The 13901-nt window shown below is 38.3% G+C and overlaps 1 long non-coding RNA gene across 2 annotated transcripts in view; it reads right to left on the bottom strand.

The window, feature by feature from the left end:
• Positions 1 to 13901, bottom strand: part of LOC137533953 (uncharacterized) — a 404091-nt gene that overhangs the window by 225228 nt on the left and 164962 nt on the right. The gene's annotated exons all lie outside the window — the stretch shown is intronic.

Here is a 13901-nt window from a genome sequence, read left to right as displayed (position 1 = left end):
TGGTACAAGCCCTACCCGCAGTGTTCTGATCTAGGATGCCTGGTCCTGGTGCATGTTTCATCTTTCCTGACCTGTCCTGGGGCCCCTGCCTCACTCTCCCTATTTGGGATGAGGCCTGATCCAAAGTCACCTTATCGGTGACGCCAACTCTATTAGCTCCTGGCTCTTGTGAATGCATCATTGGAGTCCTGACCTGAACTGCGGGGCCCGTGGGCCCTGGTGCCAACTCCGTTTGCCCATTTACCCCCTGCGATAATCGGAGACTCGCTTGACCTTCGCGCAGCCCCCTATTGTTCTAAACTGGTCCACACTCCATTTACATGCAACTTTTGAACCCAGGCACAACCAAGCCCCACTGCCCCTGGTGCTAGCCCCGTGTGCCCCCTTTTCATGGTTCAGAGCACCCCTGGCCCCGGTGCATGCTCCGTTTGCTCCCTGTTCTAAATTTGGGGCCCACTAATCACTGTTATTCGCAGCCCCACCACTCTGCAGCGTTCCTTTGTGAAAGTGCAAATCAGTGCAGGCAATTATCATAGCGGAATACGGAATATATGGGGGGGGGGGGGAAGCTTTAATCTCTTAATCCCCCCATCCAGGGCTGGCAGTGGAGGGGGGGGGGGGGGCAGGACAGGGGAGCCCCGATAAGGCTGCACTGCGCACGTGTCCCACAAAATGTGGCAGAACCGGGGCCAGAAATAAAAGTAGATGGAAATAAAAGTTTTCTTCAAACAGATGCAAATAGCGGCATGAAAGGGGCCTGCTCGTCTCTAGAAATTGTTTCCAATCTAGATAAGGGGGATTATTGGCTCTATACAGTCAGATCTGCGCACAATGCCATTATCGGCCATGAAAGGCCCCTAAAAAGCTGCATTACACAAAGCGGCCGGATTAGAGGGGCTGAGAGGGGGCAGGGGGGGCTTCATGCTAATGAGGTGACTGGCCTTTGTGTCCTTCCCCGGCTCTACAGCTTCATTAATTATTATTAGCCAGCACGCTGCCACTCTGCCAGGGACAGATAATGGGGCCGGGGGACATGAAAGACCCCGGGGCCCCCTTCATCCGCCGCCTGAAGTCTCTGCATACCCTCTCCGTGCCCCCCCCCCCCCTCAACTCTACCGGGAACATGTATACACAGGCCCCGTACTGGTCACATATACCCTCACTGTGCAACACAGTGCTCACATATACCTCATATACCTTCTCTGTCCCCCCCCCCCCCCTCAACTCTACCGGGAACATGTATACACAGGCCCCGTACTGGTCACATATACCCTCACTGTGCAACACAGTGCTCACATATACCTGCTATGTTACCCCCCCCCCCCCCGCGAGAATACAGTGTGCCTCCCCAGCACCGGGAACATGTATACAGAGGTTGCACTATGCGAGGAGTCCCACAATACTTGGAATATATATATATATATATATATATATATATATATATATATATATATATATATATATATATATATATATATATATATATATATATATATATATATATGTATACATATATATATAATGAAGCGCCAACATACTCCGTGGCGCTATCCGAAGCAAAAAAAAAAAAAAAAAGGGTGCAACAGATAATGTTCTATATCAATGTACTAAATACATAATTGGTAAAAAAAAATGCAGAATTAATAAAATTGGTAATTACAGTGACAAAATGTGTAACAAATCCCAAGACACAAAATGGCAAGACAGTCCTGCCCTTGTGAGCTTACATTCTAATGGAATGGTGGTGGGAGGGGCAGGTTATGGCGAGAGGTGGGGTAGCAGGAAAGTATACAATATTCGTACCTAGAGGCGGTGTGTTTCTATATATTTGTATGTATGAGAGTGTGCACGTTATCAAACTGGAGATATATTAATATAAAGGGCTGTTGGGGGCTATACTTCATTATGGTACATATACTATTTTATCCATAAAAAACACTAGTAATATAATCTTCCTTGTGGTCACATCGCCCTATAGACATGTATGTCTGCAGGAGTTGGGCTGACTGGGAGAGGCTGTGGATGGATTTGTACTGTGGCAATGTATGCAGGTATAGTCTATAGACTATGTACTCCAGCACAGGCTCCCAGCAGTATTTACCCGCCTGGGAATACATATAATTTTTTTCCACGCTCTAATCACTCATATAATAACAATTATATTTGTATACCGGTCTCTGAGGACTGCAGTACCTGGCTGAGTGTATTCAGGCTGCTGGAATATTGCTGGATATTGCAGTTGATTATAATGATACCGGAAAGCTATCAACTACTCTTGGTAGTAAATAGTAAGTAAAACTATTGTAATAAACGTGACTCTGCAGCGTATCATCACCATGCCTGCCTATGCTGATCATGGATATTTTACCTGTATATTAAGGACAGATAGCACAGGTTGCTGTATAATAATGTGGTGTATATAGCAGGATATATATTACAGGCTGGTATAATAATGTGGTGTATATAGCAGGATATATATTTTACAGGCTGGTACAATAATGTGCTATATATAGCACGATATATATTACAGGCTGGTATAATAATGTGGTGTATATAGCAGGATATATATTACAGGCTGGTATAATAATGTGGTGTATATAGCAGGATATATATTACAGGCTGGTATAATAATGTGGTGTATATAGCAGGATATATATTACAGGCTGGTATAATAATGTGGTGTATATAGCAGGATATATATTACAGGCTGGTATAATAATGTGGTGTATATAATGTGCTATATATAGCAGGATATATATTACAGGCTGGTATAATAATGTGGTGTATATAGCAGGATATATATTACAGGCTGGTATAATAATGTGGTGTATATAGCAGGATATATATTACAGGCTGGTATAATAATGTGGTATATATAGCAGGATATATAATACAGGCTGGTATAATAATGTGGTATATATAGCAGGATATATATTACAGGCTGGTATAATAATGTGGTGTATAAAGCAGGATATATATTACAGGCTGGTATAATAATGTGGTGTATATAGCAGGATATATATTACAGGCTGGTATAATAACATGGATTATATAGCAAAATTTATAATACTGACTGGTATAATAATGTGGCAAATAAAGCATGATTTACAATACTGACTGGTATAATAATGAGGTGAATATAGCAAGATATATAATACAGGCTAATATAATAATGTGGTGTATATAGCAGAATATATATTTAAGGCTGGTATAATATTGTGGTGTATATAGCAGGATATATAATAAAGGCTGATATAATAATGTGATGTATATAGCAGGTTATATAATATAAACCAGTATAATAATGTGCTGTATATACAGAAGCAAGATATTTGATATAGGCTGGTATAATAGTGTGGTGTATATATAGTAGGATATATTAAATAGGCTGGTTTAATATTGAGGTGTCTATAGCAGGATATATAATATAGGCCAATATAAAAAAGTGCTGCATTTAGCAGGATATATATTACAGACTGGTATAAAAACGTAGATTATTTAGCAGAATTTATAATGCTGACCGGTAGAATATTGTGGTGTATATAGCGGGATATATAATACAGACTGGCATAATAATGTGGTGAATATAGCAGGATATATATTACAGGCTGATTTCATAATGTAGTGTATATAGCAGAATATATAATATGGGCCAGTATAATAATGTGGTGTATATAGCAGGATATATATTACAGGCTGATATAACGATGTGGTGCATATATTAGGATATTATATAGGCCGGTATAATAATGTGGTGTATTGGCTAATTTAATAATGTGGAGTATATAGCAGGATATATAATATAGGCTAGTATAATAACGTGGCATGTATAGCAGGATATAACATAGGCCGGTATAATAATGTGGTGTATATAGCAGGATATATATTACAGGCTGCTATAATAATGTGGTGTATATAGCAAAGGATATACAATATAGGCTGGTATAATAATGTGGTGTACATTGCAGAATATATATTACAGGCTGATATAAAATGTTATTGTATAGGGGATGGGCATATAATACAGACAGGCATAGCAATGCGGTGTATATAGCAGAACATATAATACAGGTTGGTATAATAATGTGCTGTATATAGCAAGATACGTAATTGAATAATACAGATTGGTATAATGATGTACAGTATATTTAATATTGGCTGCTATAATGATATGGTGTATTTAGCCGGGTATACAATAAAAGCTGGTATAATAGGGGGAAGTATATAGCAGGATATCTAATACAGGCTACTACAGTAATGTAGAGTTTATATTGTTGTGTGCATAGCAGAACATATAATACAGACTGGTGTTATAATGTGGAATATACAGCAGGATATATAATATAGGCTTGTATAATACAGTGATGTATATAGCAGGAATATAATACAGGATGTTACAATAATGTAATGCACTTAGCGGGATATATAAGACAGGCTGCTATAGTAATTAGTGTTTATGGCAGAATATATAATACAAGCTGGTATAATAGTGCGGAGTAGACGTAGCAGGATATCAAATGTGGGTTGGTGTAAAATGTGAAATATATAGCAAGATATATAATACAGACTGAAATAATAATGTGAGTAGATCAAGATGTATAATACAGGCTGGTGTAATAATGTGGTGTAGATAGCAGGATATATAATACAAACTGGTGCAGTAATGTGGTGTATATAAAAGGTTATGCAATACAGACTGGTGTAATAATGTGGTGTATATAGCAGGATATATAATACAGACTGGTGTAGTAATGTGGTGTATATAGCAGGATATATAATACAGACTGGTGTAGTAATGTGGTGTATATAGCAGGATATATAATACAGACCGGTGCAATAATGTTAAGTATGGATATATAATACAGCCTGATATAATAATGCATCTATATGACTGGATTTGTATTACACACTGGTTTAATAATGTGGTGTATATAGCTGGATATATAATATAGGTTGGTTTAATCATGTGGAGTATATAGCAGGATATTTAATATCAACTGATATAACAATTTGATGTGTGTTGTATAATATATAATCATGGTGAAATAATGTGGTATATAGCAGAATATTTAATGAAATGTGGCATATTATTGAGGTGTGTATTACATTACATTGAGAATATTAAGCAAGTGAGAGTTATCATATTATTTATATAAAAGGATGTAGAATAAAGTCAGGTGTAATGTTATAACACATCACAGTGTTTGATTTATAATAATAGAGGTTGGTGTTATAATGGTAGAATACCATTAAATACTTATGCAGTGATAATGTGGTGTGTTTAGCTGCAGATATTATATAGGCTGATGCAGTAATGTGGCATATTTAGCAGGATATTTATATAGGCTGGTGCAGTAAAGTGGCATATTAGCAGGAGATATTATATAGGCTATTGCAGTTGTGTGGTGTATTTAGCAGGGGATATTATAGAGGCTGGTGCAGTAATGTAGTGTATTTAGCAGGGGATATTATAGAGGCTGGTGCAGTAATGTACTGTATTTAGCAGGGGATATTATATAGGATGGTGCAGTAATGTAGTGTATTTAGCAGGGTATAATATATTGGCTGGTGCAGTAATGTGGTGTATTTTGCATGATAAATTATATAGTTTGGTGCAGTAATGTGGCATATTTTTCAGGAGGTATTGTATAGGTTGGTGTAGTAATGTGGCATAGTTTTCAGGATATATTGTATAGGTTGGTGCAGTTATGTGGCGTATTTATCAGAAGATATTATATAGGCTGGTGCAGTAATGTGGTGTATTTAACAGGAGATATTATATAGGCTGGTGCAGTAATGTGGCACATTATCAGGAGATAATATATATAGAGGCTGGTGCAGTAATGTGGCATATTTAGCAGGAAATATAGAAGCTACAGTAATGTGGTGCATTTAGCCGGAGTTATTATACAGGCTGGTGCAGTAATGGGGCATATAGCAGGAGATATTATACAGGCTGGTGCAGTAATGGGGCATATATCAGGAGATATTATACAGGCTGGTGCAGTAATGGGGCATATAGCAGGAGGAAGCATATTTAGGAGAGTATATTATATAGGCTGTTGCAGTAATGTGGTGTATTTAGGAGGATATACTATATTGGCTGATGCAGTAATGTGATGTTTTTAGCAGGAGATATTATATAGGCTGGTGCAGTAGTGTAGCAAATTTAGGAGTAAATATTATATAGCCTGGTGCAGTAATGTGGTGTATTCAGCAGGAGATATTAAATAGGCTGGTGCAGTAATGTAGTGTATTTAGCAGGAGATATATAGCCTGGTGCAGTAATGTGGAGTATTCAGCAGGAGATATTATATAGGCTGGTGCAGTAATGTGGTGTATTTAGCAGGAGATATTATATAGGCTGGTGAAGTAATGTGGTGTATTTAGCAGGAGATATTATATAGGCTGGTGCAGTAATGTGGTGTATTTAGCAGGAGATATATAGGCTGGTGCAGTTATGTGGTGTATTTAGCAGGAGATATTATAAAGGCTGGTGCAGTAATGTGGTGTATTTAGCAGGAGATATTATATAGGCTGGTGCAGTAATGTGGTGTATTTAGCAGGAGATATTATATAGGCTGGTGAAGTAATGTGGTGTATTTAGCAGGAGATATTATATAGGCTGGTGCAGTAATGTGGTGTATTTAGCAGGAGATATTATATAGGCTGGTGCAGTAATGTGGTGTATTTAGCAGGAGATATATAGCCTGGTGCAGTAATGTGGTGTATTCAGCAGGAGATATTAAATAGGCTGGTGCAATAATGTAGTGTATTTAGCAGGAGATATATAGGCTGGTGGAGTAATGTGGTGTATTTAGCAGGAGATATTATACAGGCTGGTGAAGTAACGTGGTGTATTTAGCAGGAGATATTATATAGGCTGGTGAAGTAATGTGGTGTATTTAGCAGGAGATATTATATAGGCTAGTGCAGTAATGTGGTGTATTCAGCAGGAGATATTAAATAGGCTGGTGCAGTAATGTAGTGTATTTAGCAGGAGATATTATATAGGCTGGACTGGTGCAGTAATGTGGTGTATTTAGCAGGAGACATTATAGAGGCTGGTGCAGTAATGTGGAGTATTTAGCAGGAGATACTATATAGGCTGGTGCAGTAATGTGGTAATATTAGCAGGAGATATTATAGAGGCTGGTGCAGTAATGTGGAATATTAGCAGGAGATACTATATAGGCTGGTGCAGTAATGTGGTGTATTTAGCAGGAGACATTATAGAGGCTGGTGCAGTAATGTGGAGTATTTAGCAGGAGATACTATATAGGCTGGTGCAGTAATGTGGTAATATTAGCAGGAGATATTATAGAGGCTGGTGCAGTAATGTGGAATATTAGTAGGAGATATTATATATGTTGGTGCAGTAATGTGGTGTATTTAGCAGGAGATACTATATAGGCTGGTGCAGTAATGTGGTAATATTAGCAGGAGATATTATATAGGTTGGTGCAGTAATGTGGTGTATTTAGCAGGAGATACTATATAGGCTGGTGCAGTAATGTGGTAATATTAGCAGGAGATATTATATAGGCTGGTGCAGTAATGTGGTAATATTAGCAGGAGATATTATATAGGTTGGTGCAGTAATGTGGTGTATTTAGCAGGAGATACTATATAGGCTGGTGCAGTAATGTGGTAATATTAGCAGGAGATATTATATAGGCTGGTGCAGTAATGTGGTAATATTAGCAGGAGATACTATATAGGCTGGTGCAGTAAAGTGGTAATATTAGCAGGAGATATTATATAGGTTGGTGCAGTAATGTGGTGTATTTAGCAGGAGATACTATATAGGCTGGTGCAGTAATGTGGTAATATTAGCAGGAGATATTATATAGGCTGGTGCAGTAATGTGGTAATATTAGCAGGAGATATTATATAGGTTGGTGCAGTAATGTGGTGTATTTAGCAGGAGATACTATATAGGCTGGTGCAGTAATGTGGTAATATTAGCAGGAGATACTATATAGGCTGGTGCAGTAATGTGGTAATATTAGCAGGAGATATTATATAGGCTGGTGCAGTAATGTGGTAATATTAGCAGGAGATATTATATAGGTTGGTGCAGTAATGTGGTGTATTTAGCAGGAGATACTATATAGGCTGGTGCAGTAATGTGGTAATATTAGCAGGATTAATTATATACGAATCAGGAAAAAAGGGTGCAGGAGCCCTTACGGAAAAAAGGGCGCATCATAGGTGCTTATGATAAATGCCATGATTAGCGGCATAAAGGGGAAATATGTGTACATGGTGGCAGCTGCTATCAGGTACCTACCAGCACCCAAATTTAAAATTCTTGCCGCAAATCGCAATAAGGCCGCGATAAACGGCTATGTAGGTACATTTGGGCGCCTGAATAGCAGCTTTGCGGATGGGGTGCACATTCAGAAGGTGATTTAGGGTTAGGCGACACGGGAGAGGGGAGATTCCGTTGTTAGGTTTAGGCACGATGGGGAAATTAGGGTTAGGCACCCCCAAGGGGAGTTTTAGAGTTAGGCACCACTAGGGGGAGTCTTAGGGTTAGGCACCACCAGAGCAGGGTTCTGTGTGAGAGGTTAAAGTTAAGCCATTGTAAAATTTCAGTTAATATTACCGATATTCTAGTATGGAAATTTAAAGAGTAACTGTCGGGCATAAAATCAATTCTTTATTTTTATCTGGTAAACAAGTAATAGGGATGGTAATCAGGCAATCCAAAAGTAAAAATCACTATTATTTTTCTTGTTGATAAATTATCATTTCCAGGTTTACATGACTCTTATTTGGTACACAGAAAATTTGGAACACAAAAGAGAAGTTGCAGGGCATTCTGGGTTGTCCTTTTTTTGCTTCTCTACTTCCCCTCAGACTTAACTAATGCAGCCTGATTGGCTGAAGCCTCTTTCCCTCCTGCTTTCCCCTCCCACACTTCTGTTCCTCTCTGATTGGCCACAATTGCTCAGGCTGAAACAATGCACTTTCTATAGTGAAAGGCGGGCAAATCAGGCAGAGGAGACTAAAGGCCCGTGCACACGCTTGATTTGTAGGAACGACGGGTCCGTCAGACTCTCCCACTGGGCTGGCGTTCCAGCGACAGTCCGGCGTGTGTACAGTCTGTCAGGCAGACTGATAAGGCTGTTTCTGAACGATCCTGTCTAGAATAGGATTATCTACTTTTTCTTTATAAAATTCACAGGAATCATAACGTGGACAGTGCAATACATATGATATGTAAGAAGAGCAAGTATTTATCTACTTATATATTTGTTGTTTTTTTCCCTCATATAGTATGACTGACAGCTCCTCTTTAATAGTAGACTATGGCTATTCTCAGCACCATTCTACTAATGGAAAACTGTGCACCTTTTTTCCCAGGCACCTTATTTCCATGAATGCTATTATATAGGCTAATGCAGGAGAATGGCATATTTATCAGGAGACATTATATAGCCTGGTGCAGTTATGTGGCATATTGAGAAGGAGATCTTATATAGGCTGGTGCAGTAATGTGGCATATTTATCAGGAGACATTATATAGGCTGATGCGTAAAGTGGCATATTTATCAGGAGACATTATATAGCCTGGTGCAGTTATGTGGCATATTTAGAAGGAGATATTATATAGGCTGGTGCAGTTATTTGGCAAATTTAGCAGAAGATATTATAAAGGCTGGTGCAGTAATGTGGTGTATTTAGCAGGAGATATTATATAGCCTGGTGCAGTAATGTGATGTGCCTAGCAGAAGATTTTATACAGGCTGGTGCAGTAATGTGGTGTATTTAGCAGGAGATATTATATAGCCTGATGCAGTAATGTGATGTGTTTAGCAGAAGATTTTATACAGGCTGGTGCCATAACGTGGTGTATTTAGCAGGAGATATAATATTGACTCGTGCAATAATGTGACAAGTGTAGAGGAACATATGATGCAGGCTAGCAAAAGGTTTACATCATAGGGTATAAAGTACCAGTTAGTATAAGAATGTGGTCCTTATAGGTGGATATATTGTATAAGCTGGTGTAATTATGTGGATAGCATAGAATACAGGTAGTAAGATAATAAGGTTTACATTGAAGGATGTAACATACCAGCTAATATGAAATTAATAAGTAGAAAGAAAAGTAGAAAATAAGTAGAAAGATATGTAATACATAGCAGCAGTATAAAGTGGTGTGTACATGATGGTATATTTAATGAAAAATGTAAAATACTATGGAATATAAAGTATAGGTGAATATATAATAGAAGGGGTGCAATTAAATAAATGTATATACCTGAATATATATTATGGGCTGGAATACAAACAGAATGCATATATAACAGAATATATAATACAGACTGGTATAATATTGTGGTCTATATAGCAGGATGTATAATACAAGCCAGTTTTACAATGTGGGATATATAAAGACTGGTGTAGTAATATGGTATATACAAATATTATATGCAACATGCCTGTGTAGAAATGGGCATTATATAGCATGGCATATAATAAACAGTGACATAATAATGTAGTGAATATGGCAGGATATAAATACTGGCTGGAGTACTGATGCATATAGCAGAATACATATGTATAGGTCAGTATAATAACATAATGTATTTGGCTAGGTATATAAAACGGAGAATATAGCAAGCAGGATACAATGTTGTATTTATCTGGATATATAATACAGCCTGGTATAATAATGCGTTGTATGTAACAGGATATTTAATACAGGCTGGTATAATAATAGGGCATATGTAGCAGGCTATCTAATAACGACTAGTTTTATAATATGGAATATACAGTAGATCATGTAATACAGTCTGGTATAATAATGTGGCATATGTAGCATGCTACATAATAAAGTATAATTCTATAATATGTGATATACAAAAGATCATGTAATACAGGCTGGTATAATAATAGGGCATATGTAGCAGGCTATATAATAAAGTCTGGTTTTATAATATGGGATGTAGAATAGATTATGTAATACAGGCTGGTATAATAATGGTGCATATGTAGCAGGCTGTATAATAAAGTCTAGTTTTAAAATATGGGATATACAGTAAATCATGTAATACAGGCTGGTATAATAACGAGGCTTATGTAGCAGGCTATTTACTAAAGCCTGACTTTTCTAATATGGGATATACAGTAGAGCATGTAATACAGGCTGGTATAATAATGAGGCTTATGTAGCAGGCTATTTACTAAAGCCTGATTTTCTAATATGGGATATACAGTAGATCATGTAATACATGCTGGTATAATAATGGGGCATATGTAGCAGGGTATATAATAAATATAATAAAGTCTAGTTTTATAATATGGGATATACAGTAGCTCATGTAATACAGCCTGGTATAATAATGGGACACATGTAGCAGGCTATAAAATAAAGCGTGGTGTTATAATATGGGATATATAAGTCAAGTAATACAGGTTGGCATAATAACAGGGCATATGTAGCAGGCTATATAATAAATTCTGGTGGTATATTATGGTGTAAGGATGTGATCTATATTTGTCAGTATGTAGAATACAGGCTTCATTATGATATGCATTGCAGGCTATATAATATTGAATGGTGTAATACAGTGTTGTATACAGCAAGATATATAATTCAGACAAGTATACTCATGAATTGTACATAGGTGGGCATACAGTACAGGCTAATATAATACTGCAGTAGTTTTATCAGTATATATTATGTATTGGAAAATCGTGTGATATAAAGCAGTGGATAGTGGCTGGTATAAACATTGCCCTTGGATCAATATATAAACATGTTATACAGTGATCTACCCATAAATGATTTTTTACAGCCAGGTGGCATGAAAAAGTAGCCGGGTGGGGCGAGATGAGAGAATGCAGGGCTGTGGCTTCTCTGCACAACTTTGCTTACAGCAGAGAAGGCGTTGAGCCGATGACAGCCGGGTGCTCACCAAAACTAGCCGGGTGGAGCACCCGCCTAAAAGAGCCTGGGGAGAACACTGCGATAGATGGTATGTGAATATTTTGCAGCGTTGAGTTCTTCTCTAGCACTTTTCATTGTAGTCATGTCATCGACTGGCCTTAACAGAGCTCACAATCTAGCGCCTATTATAATCATGGGAACTAAGAAATAAAAATAAATAAAAGTATCCATACATCTAATGATTTTGCATCGAGTGATTAAGCAATAGACTTTTCTGGCCGATCATCTTCTGTGTGATTGATTGAAGGTCGATTAACTAGTGGCCCACACACACTGCAAGCAATATCCTATACGATTCATTGTTGCTAATCGGGCTGAACAATGTTGTTGCTCTGAATCCAAAAATTCATATTGTTGATCAAAATCATATGATCACTAGCGAATTATGATCAAGCCAGATCTTCCATCCTGCTCGATCGACGCAATTCACCCAGATAATTCACTCAGTTATTGTCGATCCCGCATACTAGAACACACTTGATTCTCTGGAGTGGATTCAATTAAATTATCGAATCGGTTGGCCATTAGGGATGGTCAATAAGCTGCAAATAATTCCAATCAAGTTAAAGGGCAACTGAAGTGATAAGACTACAGAGGCTGCCATATTTATTTCCTTTTAAAAAATACCAGTTGCTTGGCAGCCCTGCTAATCTATTTGGCTGTAGTAGTGTCTGAATAACACCAGAAACAAGCATGTGGCTAATCTTGTCAGATCTGACGATAATGTCAGAAATACCTGATCTGCTGCATGCTTGTTCAGGGTCTATTGCCAAGGCTACTTTCCCACCAAGACGTTGCGTTTTAGGGGACGTTATGGTCGCATAACGTGCCCCTAACGCAACGCATGGTGGTGTTGAAGCTGGATGTCAGATTGAGCTGCGATACGCAGCCGCTCCAGGTTAGTGATAGGAAGTCCGGATCTTTTTAAGGATTCGGATCATTTGAATCGGATCATTGAAAAGATCTTTGAACTGAATCATTTGAATCATTTTACTAGGGAAGCAGACTGGGGGTGAAATGACTAGCAGGACAGGACTTTCCCTGCACTGTACATTCTGTATGTTCCTGTTTCTTCCAGACAGACATCCACTGTGAACCGAATCTTTCATTGTGATGATCCGGATGATTCGACTCACAAAAAAGATCCGGATCAAATGAACTATTCGTTCATGATCCGGACAACACTAAGAGTCCTACCACCAGTCTCCACAGTGCAGTGAATATTAATTAGCCATTTGGCTGACTGCGGAGGAGGAGGAGGAGGAGGAGGGGAGACCTCCTCCTCCAACATTACTGAGCATGTGCAAACAGTCTAACGTGGCTTAGCCACGCATAACGCACAGCATGCTGCACTTTACCAGAACGTGCAGCGTTACTATGTAACGCAACGTGGGCACTGTGAACAGCCCATTGATTTATTATTGCTGTGAATTGGGCAGCGTTACTGGCTGCTGTAACGTCAGCCTGTAATGTCCCAATGTGAAACCAGCCTAAAAGTATTAGAGGCAGAGGACCAGCAGGATAGCCAGGCAACTGGTAGTGCTTAGATGGAAATAAATATGGCACCCTCCATATCACTCTCACTTCAGGTGTCCTTTAAGCCTTGGTGGGACTTGATTGGCCCTTTTTCAAGCTGCATAAATTTGCATACTTCATTTACATCCTGCGTCAACTCGGAATTATTTGCATCCAGCTCTAATGGCCATCTTAACCTTACTACCCTCAAAATGCAGCTATTCTTTAGGTGGTAACACAATACTAGATTACAAGGTATAATACATCCCAGTGTTATCCCAGCTGTTTTCTAAACATCCTCATTTCCTACACAGTGATTTCCCTAATAATAATAATCACACACAGTTCTTGCTGCACGTCCCATGGATTAGTACACAGATAACACACAGATGCTGAATAGCTATTACAGATGTGATGAAAT

The sequence above is a fragment of the Hyperolius riggenbachi genome, chromosome 10, assembly GCF_040937935.1.
Source record: "Hyperolius riggenbachi isolate aHypRig1 chromosome 10, aHypRig1.pri, whole genome shotgun sequence".
NCBI classification, from domain to species: Eukaryota; Metazoa; Chordata; class Amphibia; order Anura; family Hyperoliidae; genus Hyperolius; species Hyperolius riggenbachi.
This window is presented reverse-complemented; position numbering and strand designations above follow the sequence as displayed.